The following is a 19618-nucleotide window of genomic DNA, read 5'->3' on the forward strand; positions in this document are numbered from 1 at the left end:
TCGAAATAGACTGTAATTGCACATAATATGTAGAAAAAGAACTGCAGCACAATAAATATAAAAGTAAAGTTGTGCGTTATTCTTAGCAATCACAATATAAGTGATTATTCCCCAACTTCATGGCCCAAGGACAATCAAGGGAGATAATCCAAACTTGCCTTTTTCAAGGGAGCAGTCATTTTTTCCAGAGAAAAATCACTTTACTAGTTTAATTGTTTAATTAAATTCACAGCAACTAATTTAGTGCAAAAATGCAATTTTATTGATGTTCAATAGCTATTTTGACTAATTCTATTTTCAAAATATCATTAATATTTTTCGTTTGGTTAAAATTTTCCCTAAAATATTCTATTTTCACAAAGTTAAGTTGCAAGAGTTAGCTTTCCAGAAAGATGAAGATAATAAATGTTTATGGTCAAATTGGTCAAACATGAAATTTTCTTAACTTACAGGTGCCATGCCAGCTATGATACAAATCACAAGTTAGGATATTGAATGTGGACTTCATGCTTAACAATAAAACCAAATATGTCGAAATTCAAAACTATAGACACATCAAATTCACCAACTGTCTCCACATCCGACTGTATGAACTGGGAACTGTGTATCATTTGTCAAGAGCAGAAAAATGACTGTCTCCAGTGTCCAGCACAGACAAAGAGGAAAGATATCTGAAGCGGATATAAATCGTTCGCTGATAATCTAAGCAGGTTCATTAATTTAAGAGATGTAAAGAGCTTACAGTTAGCTTGCAAAATAGATGATGGTTCTGGTGTTGAGACTTCTCTGACTGCAAAAAATGGCAAAGTGGCATAAAACATGCAGACTCCTCTTTAACAATAAAATGATACAAAGAGCAGAAAAAAGGTCATTGAAAGAAGAAACCAGAGAGACAGGTAATGGGCCGAGTATGTGCAAGCGCACCAGATCTTTGTTTTCAGTACCATCAGACACTCACAAAACTCACTGTTTTTTCTGTGAACTGCCCACAGCTGGGACTGATGTTCTTCATGACGCAGCAACATTTGAAGTAGATAAACGAGTTCGAGAATGTGTTACGCTACTTGAAGACACTACCTTATTAGCAAAGTTAAGCATGGGTGATATGGTTGCCTTGGAAGCCAAATATCATAGTAAGTGTTTGGCGGCACTCTACAATCGGGCAAGAGCGGCCAGGATTACAGAAGAATCCACAACTGATTGTGAGAGGAAGGTGTCTGGTATTGTATTTGCTGAACTTGTCATGTATATAGAGGAAAATCGCTTAGGACAGTCCACTGCTCCAGTCTTCAAACTTGCAGACCTTGCATATCTCTATGCATCTAGACTGCGACAGTTTGGGATTGACCCTGATCAAAGAGTACATACCACTCGATTGAAGGAACGATTGCTTGCTCAGTTTTCAGATTTACAAGCCATTAACACGGGCCGAGATGTTCTCCTTGTATTTGACAAAGACATTGGCAATGCTTTGACAAAAGCTTGTGAACATGATAGTGACTCTGATGCTGTTCACCTTGCAAGAGCTGCGCAGATCGTACGCAAACAGTTATTCAATGATGTTACATCATTTGATGGGTCATTCAGCAAAAGCAGCCAAGAAGACTCTGTCCCAAGTTTATTGACAGCTTTAGTAAGCATGATACTTGAAGGACCAAGCATAAAAGACCAAAGTCATGAATCCTCTTCTCAGGCCACACTTACTATATCTCAGCTTCTAAAATACAATAGTGTCAGACACAAGCGCTCAACTCCGATAAGTGTAGCCTCAACACGGCACAACCTAGATAAGGAAACCCCAGTCTCTATTTACATTGGATTGATGCTTCATGCCCCGACTCGGAAAAGGGAGTTGGTTGACAAGTTACATGATCTTGGCATAAGCATCTCTTATGACAGAGTACTCTATATCTCAACTGATTTAGGCAACGGGGTGTGTGAACACTTTGAAAAAGAAATGTTGTTTGCCCTCTGACATTGCAAGGTCAAGTCTTCACAACTGCTGCTGTTGACAACATTGATCACAACCCAAGCTCATCAACCGCCAAAGATTCATTTCATGGAACTAGCATATCGCTGTTTCAGCACTGCAGAACTGAAAGTGAAGGTTGTAATCGTACAACAACCTCGATGAATGGGCATTTTAGTTCCAAGACTGTAAGACATTTGCCACACTACTATACAAATGTCCCTTCCGTTTCTTCAGACGTCAAAGTGATCAAACATCTCAGTGGGGGAATTGATAAGTCTGAACAGGAGCAACTACTATAAACACATGCACGAGGAGATGAAATGGTTGGAACACACAAGAAGGATGATCAGCACAACAGATGATATCCATCACATGAATATATCATGGGCTGCATATCATGCCAACAAAGGCCAATACAAAGATAGCATTATTTCCAAATCAGCTCTTCTTCCTCTGTTCCAGGAAAGTGCTCACACAGTGTCAATGATCAAACATTCTATGGATGTAGTGAAGAGTGCTGTAGAACATTTGAACCCAGGACAGTCTTGTGTCATAACATTTGACCAGCCTTTGTATGCTATAGCCAAGCAAATACAGTGGAAGTGGCCTGAGAAATATGCTGAAAACAAATTTGTCATTTTGTTTGGGGGTCTACATATTGAGATGGCTGCCTTAAAAACTGCTGGTGACTGGCTGAAAGCAAGCGGATGGACACATGCCCTTGTACAGGCAGAGATTGCAACACCTAGAACAGCAGATTCTTTCATCAAGGCAATGCATGTTACCCGCACACGACAACCTCATCAAATCACAGCAGCTTCACTGGATATTTTACAGCATAATGCCTATGAAACATATGCTACCTCGACTCACGTAGAAAGAAGATACGCTGGATTTTTATGCTTGGTGTACCAAGCGAAGAGAGACGTCTCCTATGTTTCACTTCTGGGAAATTGCCTTGAAACTAGAGCTATGCATTCTAGCATATGTGCGTTCTCTACAAGAAGCAAACTTTGCCATGTACTTGGATGTGCTAACAGAACTTGTTCCATGGTTCTTTGCCTTGGATCACACTAACTACGCTCGTTGGATACCAGTTCATCTCAAAGATATGAGCGAGCTATCAGACACCAATCCAACAGTAGCAACAGCATTCAACTTGGGCTACTTCACAGTACAGAAGACAAAGCGTGCATTTTCTGCAATTCCAATTGATCAAGCACATGAGTAAAATAATGCCTGTATCAAGGGGGATGGTGGTGCCATTGGACTTACAGAAAATCCAAGTGCACTCAGACGCTGGATGGTTTCTGGACCTGAGGTGTCAAGGGTGATTGGAGAATTTGAGAATGTCTTACATCAAAAGGGGAGACAAAAAATACACCATCATGATCAGACTACATGTGTACAAAAAGATTTTGCTGAAGATGTCAGTTCTCTTGTAGCTGTCATCCAAGAACTCGGAAACCCCTTTGAGGAGGACAGTCCAGATTTGCTTGTCCTTGATACCAGAGAAATAGCAGGTGCTGAGGTTCTGAAATCTGTCAGGTGTGTAGAGCAGCTAGGAAAAGAGCAGTTTGAAACTTTTACAAAGGAATGTCTTGTGGACAGAACAAAGCCTATCAGCAGTGTTATTTCACGCAACAATCTAACTTTGTTTGGCAGCTCAAAATAGAAGGCCATAAAACATTGTAAAGAAGAACTGAAAACAATGAAGACTGACATGGAACTCTATTCCAGGATGTACATTGGCTGTCAGACACGAGGCGGAAATTTAGATGAATTTTTCCATCATGAAAATCAGACGTATCCACCATCCTTATCTGAAAATGGATCCCTGCGTATTGGAACCAAACGTGACCTGTTGGCATGTCTTGAAGCAAGTGCTCCAGCAGTATCAGAAATGCCAGCTGTTACCAGTCTGATTGTTGATGGCGCTGTCACTGTACAAATGTTGAAGCCCGGTACAGTCAAAACATTTGATGAATATGCTCGTGAGGTTTTCATACCATACATCCATTCACAGCTACGAAATGTGACACGTTTGGATTTGATTTGGGATAGATACATAAGCAACAGTCTAAAAGCAACTGTCAGAGCTCAACGGGGTACAGGTGTTCAAAGACACGTTATTGGTACTGCTACCATGCTAGTTAACTGGCAGAGCTTTTTACATGACGATCGCAACAAGGGAGAACTTTTCCACTTTTTGACAAAGGCCCTTATTCAGTCCGTCCAAGAGCAGCACAAGGAAGTTATTGTCACAGAAGGAGAAGAGATACTTTGTGTTCCTCTACAACCTGATTTGTCTTCCCTTGTCCCTTGCAACCACGAAGAAGTTGATAGTTGCATAATGCTTCATGTTGCTCATGCTGCAAAACATGGCCATGACAGGATTATGATACGAACAGTAGATACAGACGTTGTCGTGCTTGTAGTCATGGTTCCCCAGATCTTGTTGCCAATTCATTCCGAACTGTGGCTTGCCTTTGGGACAGGAAAAACTCTTCGTTACTTGGCAGCTCATGAAATCAAAGCATGTCTTGGACCTGAGAAATCGCGTGCTCTTCCAATGTTTCATGCTCTGACAGGATGTGATACTGTATCAGTATTTGCAAGACACGGCAAGAAGACAGCCTGGACTACATGGGAAATCTTTCCAGAGGTGACGCAGGCTCTAATTGCTCTGTCTAGTGCTCCAAGAAGCATCACAGATGATGTCATGAAAATCATTGAGAAGTTCATCATATTGATGTATGACAGGACCAGCCTTGGCACAAATGTTGATCAAGCCAGAAAGAGACTATTTGCAAAGAAAAACTCTATTCATGCCATCCCACCAACACATGCAGCTCTTGTTCAACATGTCAAAAGGGCTGCTTACCAGGCAGGCCACATATGGGGTCAGTCACTTCTTCCACAGCCTGAACTCCCATCTCCAACAGAGTGGGGCTGGACACAGAAGGAAAGTGGACAGTTTGTTCCCTACTGGACAACAGAGTACACCAAGCATCACAATCTTGTCAGGAGTTGGTCTCTCGTGGCTGTAGAAAGGGCTGTAACAACCGATGCAAACAGTCTTCACTTAAATGCACTAGACTCTGTTGGTGCGAGGGCCGGTGTTCATAACATTGACCCTGCTATATTTTTAAGATGTTTAGCCAGTAATTCAGGTCAGTATTTTCGGGACAAATCATCCCATTAGTGTATTGATGGCAGCCCCAAAGCTATAACGGTAGCCAGAAAAGGCAAAATATTAAGTATCTACTGCGCATGCGCAAAATGAAATTATTTTAAGTGCCTCCATATCCTGAAATGTTCACTATCCATCAAACTATAAATGTGCAAAGTTGCATGCTTTTATCATTAAATGCACAATTTATCTGCATAGCCGCTCCACTACAGGGGGGCTTGTAGTGATGACTGTATTAAGCTTCTTTTGATGATAGCAGGGGAATGGATTGATGACAGCAGAAAGAATTGTATTGATAACAAGGGGAAATGTCTTGATAACAGGGTGAAATGTATTGATTGAGATGAGAGGAATTGTATTGTTGTATTTTTTATCAAAGGGGGAATTGTATTAAGACAGGGTGCTTGTATTGATGACCACATTGAGGTCCTTTGATGATAACAGGGAAATGCGTTGATGATAGCAGGAGGTAAAGTCTTGATAACAGGGGGAAATGTATTGATGATGATGATGATGATGATGATGATGAGAGGAAATTGTATTGTTAACAAGAACTTGTTTCCGTTAAAAAAGGGGGGAATTGTATTGATAATAGGGACTTGTTTTGGTGATGATATGAGGAACAGTATCGATAAGGGGAAATATATTAATGACTTTATCAAGTCTGTTTTGATGAAAATAGGCTGAAATGTATTGGTGATAACTACTGGAACTTTATTGTTAATGGGAAATATGTTGATAATGACAGGATAGATTGAATTGATAACAGGGGCTTGTATTGATGATAACAATGGAAATGTATGAATGACAACAATAGGAATTATATTGATCACAGGGACTCTTATTGGTGATAAAGAAAGGCATTTAGCAGTTGGACGAACATGAATACATGACATGTTTTATGGATAAAAAAGAAGTTGTTATCCATAAAACGTGTCTTGTATTCATGATCAAGGAACTTGTATTAATTATGACTGGACTTGTATAAGTGATTGTATTATGTGTGTCTGGTGGAATTTATAAGAGCTTACAAGGATATGCCATCTTTAGATGAAGCCCAGGGCCTAGAATTTCGAAGCTCTCTTAGCACTAAGATAGTCGTAAGTGCCATACATTAACATTAACTTACGACTATCTTAGCGATAAGAGAGCTTCGAAAATCTAGGCCCAGGTTCTTGTATCACTTAGTGTACAGATTTTCAGCACTGATGTTTGAAGCAGTTGAGCTACTTTGCTCTACTTTTTATTATAACAAAACAATGTGTTGCCAAACAGGGAGAAGAGAAACAGGTCTTAGAAGTTTTGTTTTATTTTCCATTTGTGGAATTCTATGTTTTTCGGGATTTGTTTTACATAGGTCAGCTTGAAAATGTTACTGCCCCATCATTCATTGCGTGATTAGGATATTAATAACACAGAAACAATGGCTAGCTGCCACTGCAGGAGGTATGAACTGCTACATGACCTGATATTATACTGCGGGAGATATGACCTGATATTACACTGCGGGAGATATGACCTGATATTATCCATGGTATTTGCAACAGACGTGGGCATCAGAAGTGGTCTTAATAAGCAGTAATATTGTAGTATAATTGTACAACAGTAAAATTACCTCACTGAACCATCTTCTCCTTTACATGGCTGAGGGCAAGATGGAACTTGCAGCAGATGATTCAACACCTGTCCATCAGTTGATGTGATCAGCTGTTATGTTTCGACTTGTCAAAAGGATATTGTGAGACGTCCGATTTTAGTCTCTCTAGCAGTTCCTGAATGAAGATACATACAGTTCCGCCCAGTCTTTACCATGATGTTATAGCCTATTATAAAGCAAATCTTGTATTCTGCAGGTTGTGTATTGTCCATTAAACAGAGACTCCTTTTCCTATCAGATGGTGTAGCTTGAGTTTCATCTGAAATGTGTTCCAACCTCTGTCTTGCTGTTTAAACAATCCCCTCTAGTCTATTTGTTCATTGGAAATGGTATATTATAAAGCACAAATAGCTACTGTTTTGAAAGTTATTAAACACACTGGTGAGCTGGTATAGAGTGTGTCTTAGTGAGCCATATAATAGCTCTTCCTTGTCTGCTAGGAGTATACCTCACCTGGCCTAAAGTGTATCTAGTGAGCCATCTAATGCTTCTTCCTAAGTGTCTACTGGGCTGGGCCTGGCCTAGAGTGTGTCATGTGAGCCACATAAGGCTTCTTCCTTGTCTGCTAGGCTGGGCCTGGCCTAGAGCATATCTATTGAGCTTTCTTCCTTGTCTACTGGGCTGGGCCTGGCCTAGAGTGTGTCAAGTGAGCCACATAAGGCTTCTTCCTTGTCTGCTAGGCTGGGCCTGGCCTAGAGCATATCTATTGAGCTTTTTTCCTTGTCTACTGGACCTCGCCTTGAGTGTATCTAGTGAGCTTTGTAACACTTCTTGCCTGTCTACCCAACCTCGCCTAGAGTGTATCTAGTGAGACATATAATACTTCTAGTTCTTGCTTGTCTACTGGTACTGGCCTAGAGTGTATCTAGTGGGCTTTATAATACCTCTTCCTTGTCAACTGGTCTCAGGGCCTGGCCTAGAGTGTATCTAGTGAGACATATACTATTCACACTTTGCTAAGGATCAAATCATGGATTCAACAGAAAACTATCATGTGGGGTCAAATTTGGTGTAAATATCTAAGCTTATTGTAAGCATGGATCCCAGGTTTCAGTATGTCATTTCATCTTGTGGAGCCTATACCTGCTATTGAAAGGTGGTGTGTACTTGTCAATGACTCATTCCATGATTTGCAAAATGGTTGGTTGGTGCCATGGAAACCATTTTTATGGTTACTCATGAACCAAGTGCATAAGGTTATATTACAGTGGCTGTTTGCCTAAAGAAGGGTTGCCATATTATTATTTATTCTTTTTTAAATAGATACAATTTCAAATCATAACTCTAATGCTTTAAGTAAAGTTGTGAATTTGTGTGATCCTTAGCAAAGTGTGAGTAGTATATAATACTTCTACTGGACCTGGCCTAGAGGTATATCTAGTGAGCTATATAATACTTCTTCCTTGTCTACTGGACCTGGCCTAGAGTGTATCTAGTGAGCTATATAATACTTCTTGCTTGTCTACTGGACCTGGCCTAGAGCATATCTAGTGAGCTATATAATACTTCCTTGTCTACTGGACCTGGCCTAGAGCATATCTAGTGAGCTATATAATACTTCTTCCTTTTTTTCTACTGGACCTGGCCTAGAGCATATCTAGTGAGCTATATAATACTTCTTCCTTGTCTACTGGGCCTCACTTAGAGTGTATCTTAGTGAGCCATATAATACTTCTTGCTTGTCTACTGGACCTGGCCTAGAGCATATCTAGTGAGCTATATAATACTTCCTTGTCTACTGGACCTGGCCTAGAGCATATCTAGTGAGCTATATAATACTTCTTCCTTGTTTTCTACTGGACCTGGCCTAGAGCATATCTAGTGAGCTATATAATACTTCTTCCTTGTCTACTGGGCCTCACTTAGAGTGTATCTTAGTGAGCCATATAATACTTCTTGCTTGTCTACTGGACCTGGCCTAGAGCATATCTAGTGAGCTATATAATACTTCCTTGTCTACTGGACCTGGCCTAGAGTGTATCTAGTGAGCTAAATTATAATACTTCTTCCTTGTCTACATGACCTGGCCTTTGGTGTATCTTGTGAGCTTTATAACCCGTGTTTGTTGTCTGCTGACATTGGGCGGACCTGGCCTAGAGTGTATCTTGTGCGCTAAATTATAATACTTTTTCCTTGTCTACATGGCCTAGCCTTTGGTGTATCTTGTGAGCTTTATAATCAGTGTTTGTTGTCTGTTGTCATTGGGCGGACCTGGCCTAGAGTGTATCTAGTGAGCCATATAACACCTCTTCCTGGTCTGCTGGTACCAGTTACATGATACTATAAAACATAGTGTTCCCACCTGGCTGGAACCTGATGATACAACCTTTACCCCAGAGGTAACAAGCATTGCCACTGGTGCCCTGGGTAAGCCAACACTCACATACAGGGTACTTCATCTGTAAAATGTCAGCCAGGTGCACCGCCAGTACAAACACTTCAGGCTATCAGATGAGGATGCAAGCCAATAAAGATGAGAGAGGGCAGGTACACAGGGCACAGTACAGCAACACAACACCAGAGGAGCTAGCTGTGGGAGGAGTTACTCAGACAAGCAGCTTTGTGATGCTGATATAGATACATGTATGCTGCACAGGCACAAAGCTGCAAATGATGAAGGAGTTAGCATGATTAGCTCATCACGCTGTTGTACAGTGCAAGTATTTGTAACAAGGTCACGGTGCTGCCGTGATGTGTGATGCCTATATTACAGCTGTATTCCATGTAATATGGGCTGACATTCTGTACTCTTAACTCAGGTCTACCTCACTCTGTGATTAGCATACCAGATCCAGGTTAGAATTAATCTTCAGTAACCCATGCTTGTCGTAAGAGGCAACAAATAGGATTGGGTGGTCAGGCTCGCTGACTTGGTTGACACATGTCATCGGTTCCCAATTGTGTAGATCGATGCTCAGGCTGTTGATCACTGGATTGTCGGGTCCTGACTCGTTTGTTTACAGACTGCTGCCATATAGCTTGAATAATACTGAGTGTGGTGTAAAACTAAACTCACTCACTAGCCATATGCATGGAATACTAGCTACATACAATTGAATACCTTTCATGGCACAACTGGAATACCAGCCACAGACATTGAATACTAGCCATGTGACACTTACAATACTAGCCATGTGACACTTACAATACTAGCCATGTGACACTTACAATACTAGCCATGTGACACTTACAATACTAGCCATGTGACACTTACAATACTAGCCATGTGACACTTACAATACTAGCCACACCACATGAAATACTATCATCCAAGTCACAGACTGTACCAAGGTTTGAAACTAACAAAGGTTGGCTTGTTTGTGACAAGCAAAATAAAGGATGGACTGGTGTCATTTCCTTGAATACTACCAGTTTTACTATTAGGTTGATAGCAACTCTGAAGGAAATCAAGACGAGTGAAAACAAAACAAAATGTCTGTAACCCTGGGAATACATGTGGCCATATGCAAGTCACATGGATTCCTGTCTGCATGATGTCTGGTCCAGTCATGGCCATTATTGATTTAACCTCAATTGCTGCTTGGAGATTTTCATTTCTACTTTATTTCTTGCCTGTCACTGCCTGGTTGCCCCTGAATAAGTCTGGATCTCAAAAGTGAAATATGCTTGACCCTAGGAAATTGATTTTCAAGCCTACATTATTGAATCAACATCACAGAAGATCACATCTCTTGGATGACGTTATCATCAACTGGCAATCAAACCATGCCACCTCCATAGGCATATTCATGCCAATTTGTTTGTATTTTATAATAGTATCATGATACTAAGTGTGTAACAAGCTTACAAAATACCACCAAACCTGCTGTATGACTCTACTGGCAAAACCTTCTGTTCAGTCTTAACAATAAACCTAGTATTGACAGTTACTGAGGTTCCACACTAACATTGTTTAACTGTATTTGGCTATTCTGTCTCACAGTCCTGAACCACATTATTTGCCCTACAGCCTTGCCCTCCCTGCAATGTTAAAGCCCTAAATGAAGCAAGTCTAGATTTCCTCAGGTTCTGAATTTCCCATCTCACTGGGGCTTCTTTTCAATTTAAATGGATCTATTTGTTACTATCAAAATTATGTATATTCAGAGACCAAGTGCTAGTCTAGTTATTGCCAGACAGCTTACCTACTTGTTTGAATGTTGCTTATAATAAGAAAATATATATGCTTGTTTTCCATACAATAATAGTCTGGCCAAGATGTTGCATTTCCTCAGTATTTATAACAATTCCCTACAGAAACAACTATGCAGCTGGTGAACACATGGTCAATATCTGCCTCAGTACCACCACTCTTCATCTGACTGTAATCTTACAATGATATTGACTTTCAGGTGATTTATTTCATTTGGCAATAGTGTAATTGATTGTATCTCAGATTCAGCATTTTGAATCAAGGATGATAGGAAAATAGAAGCTCAACTTGGGATGTTTGTTGGACCACTTCATCACTTAGATACACTATAGGTTAGGTGCATCTAAGTCAGACAAGGAAGACATATTTTAAGTGCAGTACTCACACTATAGGCCATTGCCTAGATTTTCCCAGGCAGACAAGGAAGAGGTATCTCTTAGCCAGGTACAAGTTAATGTTAATGTATGGTACTTATGACTATCTTAGGGCTAAGAGAGCTTCGAAAATCAAGGCCCAGGATGCTAGTGTAGGGAAGAAGATGTTGTCCCACAAAACTCCCAGGCAGATGGGGAACCCAAGGATGAATTAATGACATGTTACCTATCCACAGACTGATGTTCATATCTTACATCACTGAGCCTCTTGTTAGAAGGTGTGAATGAAAAAGGGCTTATTGGAGGTTTTAGTAACATGTCTCTTCCAAGATACTGTATACAGAAAATACATGATTGCCATAGCAGCTGGAACCTACATTTGTTGTATCTGAGCACTTGTCTGCTAATCCAGGGTTCCTACCTGTACACAGGTGCCAAACTGAAAATCAACACAGATTAACATCAACATTAGTGTTATACCAAGTACCAGAAGTCCATCAGAATGACATCAACCCAAACGGCCCAAGTGTGCACTCATTACAGTGGCCCAGTGGCTGGTATGTTGAGCAGACAGTTTTGATCTAACATGATCACATATAACAGTTAGGGACAGACATCACCTATATGCAGTTTGTCTGAGACAAGTGAAAATATTGAGGAACTAGTTCATTTCTTCCAGATCTTGTCAAGAAAACATAAACAACTTGTCTGTAATCTGTGTGACCAGTCTGGTGCCAAATTCCTGAATGTCATACAATCAGGACAGTTTCTGCGTCTGCTTGTGATACATGATTGGTGTTTAGAAACATATTAAGTCATACCTACATAGATGCTTGTGTTCTGTTCTGTGTGATCCCATGAAGAACTCTCAGCCAATTCCCAACATGACTGTATTGTAGTCTACCACAGGGCTGGTGTTTGTGTGTGCTTGCTTGCTGCTTGCAGTGTTTAATTGCCTCAGCTTTGTAGATATATAACCATGATATACTATAACAGAACTAAACATTATTTTGTGAATTATAACATTAGTTTGTATACTGTCAGGTACTGACAAGTACTTTGTGTGTCAGAACTAACTGAAATCCCTTCTGCTTGCATTACCTGGTTAATTACTAATTTGATGGTTAATCCTAATATGATGTTTATATTAATAACTTCTAAAATGAAAAGAATTTCTTTATATTCTACATATGTCAAATATGTTTGAATTGAGAATATATAAGTATAACCATTTACTATAGTTTTCTGTTATATGTATAAGTCTGGCGTGGCCATAGCTCCTGAGATATCCGCTTTGTGTTACAGGATGCCCCCTGTTCTGTGTTCAGTCCCACTTCAAACTTTCAGAACTTTAACAAGGGTTTTTCTTGTTTAGGATTACAGAACTTCTATTCAAGACTGATCTGTAGGGTTTTGGACAGGATAGGTCTGTTTCTTGCCTGTGTCTAGATTTTTTTGGCAGTTTAGGTCTTAAATACACCATTCTTGCCTGTCTGTAGTTTTTTTGGGGGGTAGAATAGGTCTCCAAGATTCCATTCTTGCCTGTCTGTAGGGTTTTTTGGGCAAGATAGGTCTCCAATACTCCATTATTGCTTGTCTCCAGGGTTTTGGGGCAGGGTAGGTCTCTAATGCTCCATTCTTGCCTATCTAGGTTTTGGTGGCCTGTCTGTAGTGTGTTTGGGCAGGATAGGTCTCCAATACTCCATTATTGCTTGTCTCCAGGGTTTTGGGGCAGGCTAGGTCTCTAATGCTCCATTCTTGCCTAACTCTTGGTTTTGGTGGCCTGTCTGTAGCGTGTTTGGGCAGGATAGGTCTCCAATACTCCATTCTTGCTTGTTTGTCGGGTTTATGGGCAGAATGGGTCTCCAATGCTCCATTATTGCCTGTCTTTAGGATTTTGGGCAGGATAGGTCTCTAATACTCCATTCTTGCTTGTTTGTAGGGTTTAGGGCCAGGATATGTTGTCAGTTTTTGTTTCACTGAAAGGATTTGGGTCAGGATAGTACCCTTTGCCCTCCTATCTCTCTGTAGGGCTTCTAGGCAGGTGAGGTCTTAACAGTACTTGGTTCTTGTCTGACTGTGGGAATTTGGGCAGAATAGGTCCACAGTATCCCATGATTCTCTCTGTGTGTTGTTAATAGATCCATATTATCTTCTTGCAACACTGTCATCTTTTTCAATGGTTACATTCCTGACTGAAGTAATCTTCCATAGGAGGGAAGTCAGTGTACTTTATTGTGTACTTGGTTGTGTAAATAGTTTTGAAGGAGTGGTCTTTAAGGACATGAATAGTTCCCAGATATATTAGATTTATCAGATATTTACTGGATTTACAGTTGCAGACCATGAGGTTATTGATCTCTAAGAGTCGGTTCTCTTGCATGAGTTATTTCTGGTACATAGGTTATTTCTGCTGCATGAATTACTTATCCTGCATGGGGTGTTGGTGCATGAAGTAAATTGCATATTGATAACTTGCAGACACGACTGAGGACAAGGAGACAGACGGTGAGACTGCTCAGACACAGGACGGACAAGCAACACAGGAAGAAACAAGGGAACCTGTCGTAGAGGAAATGGTGGCAGAAACCGCCACAGTAACTGGGGGTAATGGGAATCAGCAGTACTCTGCTGTTCTGGATGCTGCAGACAAAGCAGACGGTCAACAAGAAGCAGACGGTCAACAAGAAGCAGATGGGAAAACAGAAGGAGATGGTCAACAAGAAACAAATGGTCAACAAGAAGCAGATGCTGGTCAGAGTTCATAGAAGTTGACATACATTTAAAGAGTGTGACGAAGATTTCAAGGCGAAAAACACTTTCTATATAACCAAAAACTATATTATCAACAAATGCTCAGAGGGTCACAGAGGTCAAGGTGACAATCAGGACAAGTGTCAAGGTCAAACAGCCAGAAGGATAACAGTGAGGGACCTTTGAACTTTGAACTGCTTGCAATGGTGATGGGAAGCGGAAGTCTGAGTAGGGACGATGGGTAATTTAAAATGGAATTAGTAATGTTAGTTGGCTACGGAAGGGAGCATGGGTGATTTGTTTCAGTATTGCCAAGGTCTTGTATTCTTATCACATGACTGGAAATATGGGTGATGTGATTAAGTCCTATGTTAAGACCTTTCTCTTGAATGGCGATACTGTGAATGCTTATATATCTACAGGAAGCATGTCTGTCAGTATTACAGATGAGTCAGCATTACCAAATTTACCATGACATCCTACAACCATGCCTGTCAGGAAACCTAAGAGGAGCTCCTCTCCCCAGCATCTTGATGCTGGTTTCATACGATTGTCAGTATTTTTTTACAAATGGGTTTTATTATTTTTATGAAGAACACTACTCTCACAGCATGTTTTTTGAGCATGGGAGTTGACCTCACTGTTGCTTGTTACCTACTCACGCTGTTAGTCAGCCATTTTAACCACAATCCTCTATAAAATATAGGTAACTTTTGTTATTGATTTGTTTATGGCTGCTTTGTATAAAATACTGGTTTGTCATTTGTCTTTAAACAAATACAATTTATGATTATATTCTTGGGGATGCTTGTATACTCTCTTTGATATTGTTTTCAAACTGATTCAGGTTAAATATAGTATTGTTTACAATTATAAAAGAAATATGTCCTCATCTAACTGGGTGTTCTGTTAGGATGTTCCGTCCAGACCTTTGTTACTTTTGTTTATATCATTCAGTGATCTGTGATAAACATTTGTTACATGTTATTAAGCTTGTCTCAAGTTGCAGCTTCTAAGATATTACTTGTTATGTTGCCATGGTAACTTCACATTATTTTCTGTGATATTTGACATTCTTGTCATTTTGTGATATAAAAGATGAACAAATTTGTATATATATTTTTTCATTTTTTTTAATTGTATGAGGGGTTTACTGCTTTTTGGTCTTTCTTTAATTTGAGGGAAAGGAAAATGGTCAAGTTAACAAAGTTAACGTTGGTGTTCCATTTAGTTCATATTTGTTTACCCAAAGGTCTGAGAATCAACAATTTCAAGTAAAGAGTTGTGTTCCATACTAGTGCCAGGATGTGCTAACTGGGGGGGGGGGGGCTACAGTTGGTCTTTCAGCCCCATACATTAAATGTTGGTGTAAGGAATGGGATAAATATGGGGTGAAGTACATGTAGACAGCGAGATAAGTAAACATCTACATGGAGATAGAATAAATGTTGCTGGCAGAATGGATTAAACATCCACAAGTGGGATCACTTTTTTTTTATCTGAGGGCTGTGAAAGGGTTTCTCTATTTTTTGTAAATATTGACATGATGTATACAAAGCCAAATATAAAAGCTTTTAAACCTTAGCATTACTTTAATCAAAATATTGACAAATAATCTATACCATTATGATTTTTGTATGTATAACTATGGTTTGGCAAGTATTTGTATTGGTAGAAGTAGTTGAAGGGATGCAGTATATTATGTAAAAACTCTTCATGTAGAGATGATGATGATGATGAACGTACAAGAAATTACATTCTATACATTTTATTCTTATAAGATATATACTTCATACAACCTATATATATCTATATGTGTGAGCTTTATTTCTCCATCCATTCACATTACAGATTTTAGATGTATGAAATTATGACCAGTATTAAATGTCTTGTCCTTTACATATACAAACACTTGTCAGCAAGTAGTATTGTACTGGTTGTTACTCACATTGTTGAAGCATTCTGGGTAATAGTTATTCTATATCTTTTTTATGTATTTTCCTGGCCAATTTGACCAGAAAATGTGATAGTACTCATGTGTATATTATTATGATAATAAAAATACAAATATATTTTTGACGAAAAGCAACTTGCTTGTTCTGTCCATATGTGCTCACCTTTAATAAATGGTATGGCTCATAGAAAACGTTTGTAGGGTCCTTGTTTTTGTTTGGGATTGTAGAAGAGGAATGTCTATTGTTATTGAACAAAATGGGGTGGCCTAATGGTTAAAGTGTCTGCTCATCACACCGATTACACGGGTTCGATTCCCACACTGATACGATGTGTTAAGCCCATTTCTGGTTTCTCCTGCTGTGATATTGCTGGAATATTGCTAAAATGTGGGTTAGACCATACTCACTCACTCATATATTATTCTTTAATGTAGACATCATATCCCTATGTGTGAAAGATACTGCCCTGGTAGAGCCAGAAAGGGTTAAATAAACCTGTTGCCATGGTTTCTTCTCTGTGACAGCAGGGGCTTGGACCAAATGGAGCCTTGGTTCACTCGGAAGTCTAAGGAATACATTACACCTGCACTTTTCACATAGGGGCGGTGGGGTAGCCTAGTGTTTATAGCGTTTGCTCATCATGCCAAAGACCCGTGTTCGATTCCCCACATGGACTCAATGTGTGACGCCCATTTCTGGTGTCCCTTGCCGTTATATTGCTGGAATATTGCTAAAGGCGGAGTAAAACCCAACTCACTCACTCACTCACTCACTTTTACATATGGCAATGTGAAGATAAGACCTTCAAGGTATGATTTTGTTATACCATACAGGTTCTACTTAAGTTATATACTAGAAATTCAAAAACTGATGCTTTCCTGAGTGGATCTTATTCAGCACTGTGATTTCATCATAGGTCTCTATCAGTACTCCAGTTTCATAGTGGGTCTCTATCAGTACTCCAATTGCATGGAGGGTCTTAGTACTCCAGTTTCATAGTGGATCTCTGTCAGTACTTCAATTACATGAGGTGAGGTGAGGTGAAATTGGGTTTTATGTCGTGCTTGAGAATATTTCGCTCATATGATGGCGTGCATGCATGTATGTGTATGTGCGGCTGCTTGTACTAGCCCAGACTGAAGCTGGTTTTATAGTGCTAGCCCACTGAGATACCATGCATGCAGTGAAGCATGAATACCCCACTGAGACACATTTTACTGACTCGAGCCCGACCAGTCCTTGTTGTACCCATTAATGCCGAGGGCCAGGCAGGGACCACCAAGTACCATATCTTAAAGTCTTTTTGGTATGAAGCGAGGGGATCAACCCGCAACCTTCCTCTCTCGAGGCGGACGCTCTAACCACTACACCAGGAGGCGGTTTCAATTACATGAAGGGTCTTTATCAGTACTCCAGTTTCATAGTGGGTCTCTGTCAGTACTTCAATTGCATGGAGGGTCTTAGTACTCCAGTTTCATAGTGGGTCGCTGTCAGTACTTCAATAACATGGAGGGTCTAATAGTACTCCAGTTTCATAGTGGGTCTCTGTTGATATTCCAGTTTCATTCTGGGTCTCTGTCAGTACTCCAGTTACATGGAGGGTCTTTATGTACTCCAGTTTCATAGTGGGTCTCTGTCAGTACTCCAATTTTATTATGGGATAATGATGAGATTTCACAGATGAGACTGTTGGTGGCTGGTACATGGATTAAAGTAAGGTTATTGCTCTGTCGTTTCTGCAGCTGTCCATGAGGCTTTGTGTCCTGTGATATATTCATACTCCATGGGAGTGGATAGATCTGATGGTATTCAGATGTACTTCTCACATTCCATGTGATGCCAGATGTATCATGTTTTGGCAGCCATATTTTTTGTAAATCTTTTCACTGTCATGATATCGTTTTTTGAAATAAATATTGATGCAGGAATGTAGGTGTGTTGCATGAATTTGATGCTTTGTGGCTGACAAAGGTATTGAACTCATGACTGCAGAGCAGAAAGAATCAGTGTTTTCAGGCACCCTGGAAAAGATCTGACATGACCAAATGGATCTTACGTGCAACAAAACGGGTCTGATTTCTGACAAATTGGATCTAACATTTCACAAAACTTGTCTGATGAAAATGGTCTGATTTCTGACAAATTGGATCTAACATTTTACAAAACTTGTCTGATGAAAATGGTCTGATTTCTGACAAATTGGATCTAACATTTTACAAAACTTGTCTGATGAAAATGGTCTGATTTCTGACAAATTGGATCTAACATTTTACAAAACTTGTCTGATGAAAATGGTCTGATTTCTGACAAATTGGATCTAACATTTTACAAAACTTGTCTGATGAAAATGGTCTGATTTCTGACAAATTGGATCTAACATTTCACAAAACCTGTCTAATGAAAATGGTCTGATTTCTGACAAAATGGATCTAACATTTTACAAAACTTGTCTGATGAAAATGGTCTGATTTCTGACAAATTGGATCTAACATTTCACAAAACTTGTCTGATGAAAATGGTCTGATTTCTGACAAAATTGGATCTAACATTTTACAAAACTTGTCTGATGAAAATGGTCTGATTTCTGACAAAATGGATCTAACATTTCACAAAACTTGTCTGATGAAAATGGTCTGATTTCTGACAAAATGGATCTAACATTTTACAAAACTTGTCTGATGAAAATGGTCTGATTTCTGACAAAATGGATCTAACATTTCACAAAACTTGTCTGATGAAAATGGTCTGATTTCTGACAAAATGGATCTAACATTTCACAAAACTTGTCTGATGAAAATGGGCATTGTATTAAGGTTAAGATATATGGATAAGCAGCAGCTTCTTTATTAGCTACAAGTGACATTTCAGAGTAGAATGACACTGTTTTGTCAACCAACATGTAATAAAGAAGTTTCTCTACTATATATCTTATCTTATGCCATTTATTGAATATTCCAGTCTGAATATTCCAGTCGTGCAACATTCAGGGATAGTGCTTTCCTAATTGCATAGCTGACAGACTAGTCAGTCTCTCCAAGTGCACAGTGTGTGAAATAATTTATGTAATTAGTGCATGCAGAGCTAACAGCTGTCCCAAATGTTTGGTATTACTTACATATTTGCCACTGAATAGGAGAACACAATTCCTACCTTAATTCATACAAATTTCAAGGACTGAGATAGTGCTCAATTCAATGGGAGCCATGGCACAGTAATATTGAAATGGCAAAGATGAAATATTTTCACAGTGCTCTGATGGCATGCCTAAAATCATACAAATAATACCATGATTCTTTTAATGGAACATGCAATCAAACTGACCAATTAAAATGATTCAGAACTTAATTTTGCACACCATCAAACTATTTTCAATGGCAATCTCAATCCTATACCTTAACATGGGCTTGGTCAATTTGAATACCAATGTGCCTGACAGGAAATCCTGTTTTGATCATAACACATTTTCTGGGTTAGTTTATGGCCCAGGACAAATGAAGCTTAACTATTCTTATAGTCATGATAGTGTTCAGGAAATCCAGCTCTCAAGTTCATAGATTTAC

General features: G+C 39.5%; 1 protein-coding gene and 1 long non-coding RNA gene across 2 annotated transcripts in view; both read left to right on the forward strand.

The window, feature by feature from the left end:
* The window catches only part of LOC124275824 (adenylate kinase isoenzyme 5-like), a 54330-nt gene that overhangs the window by 12447 nt on the left and 22265 nt on the right, over window positions 1-19618 (forward strand).
* Window positions 9389-16188, forward strand: LOC124275826. Its single transcript, XR_006898361.1, has 2 exons — window positions 9389-9482; window positions 13831-16188. It is a non-coding gene; the product is annotated as an uncharacterized LOC124275826 (long non-coding RNA).

This window comes from Haliotis rubra, unplaced genomic scaffold, assembly GCF_003918875.1.
Source record: "Haliotis rubra isolate DU_JTF1 unplaced genomic scaffold, ASM391887v1 Scf203, whole genome shotgun sequence".
Lineage (NCBI taxonomy): Eukaryota > Metazoa > Mollusca > Gastropoda > Lepetellida > Haliotidae > Haliotis > Haliotis rubra.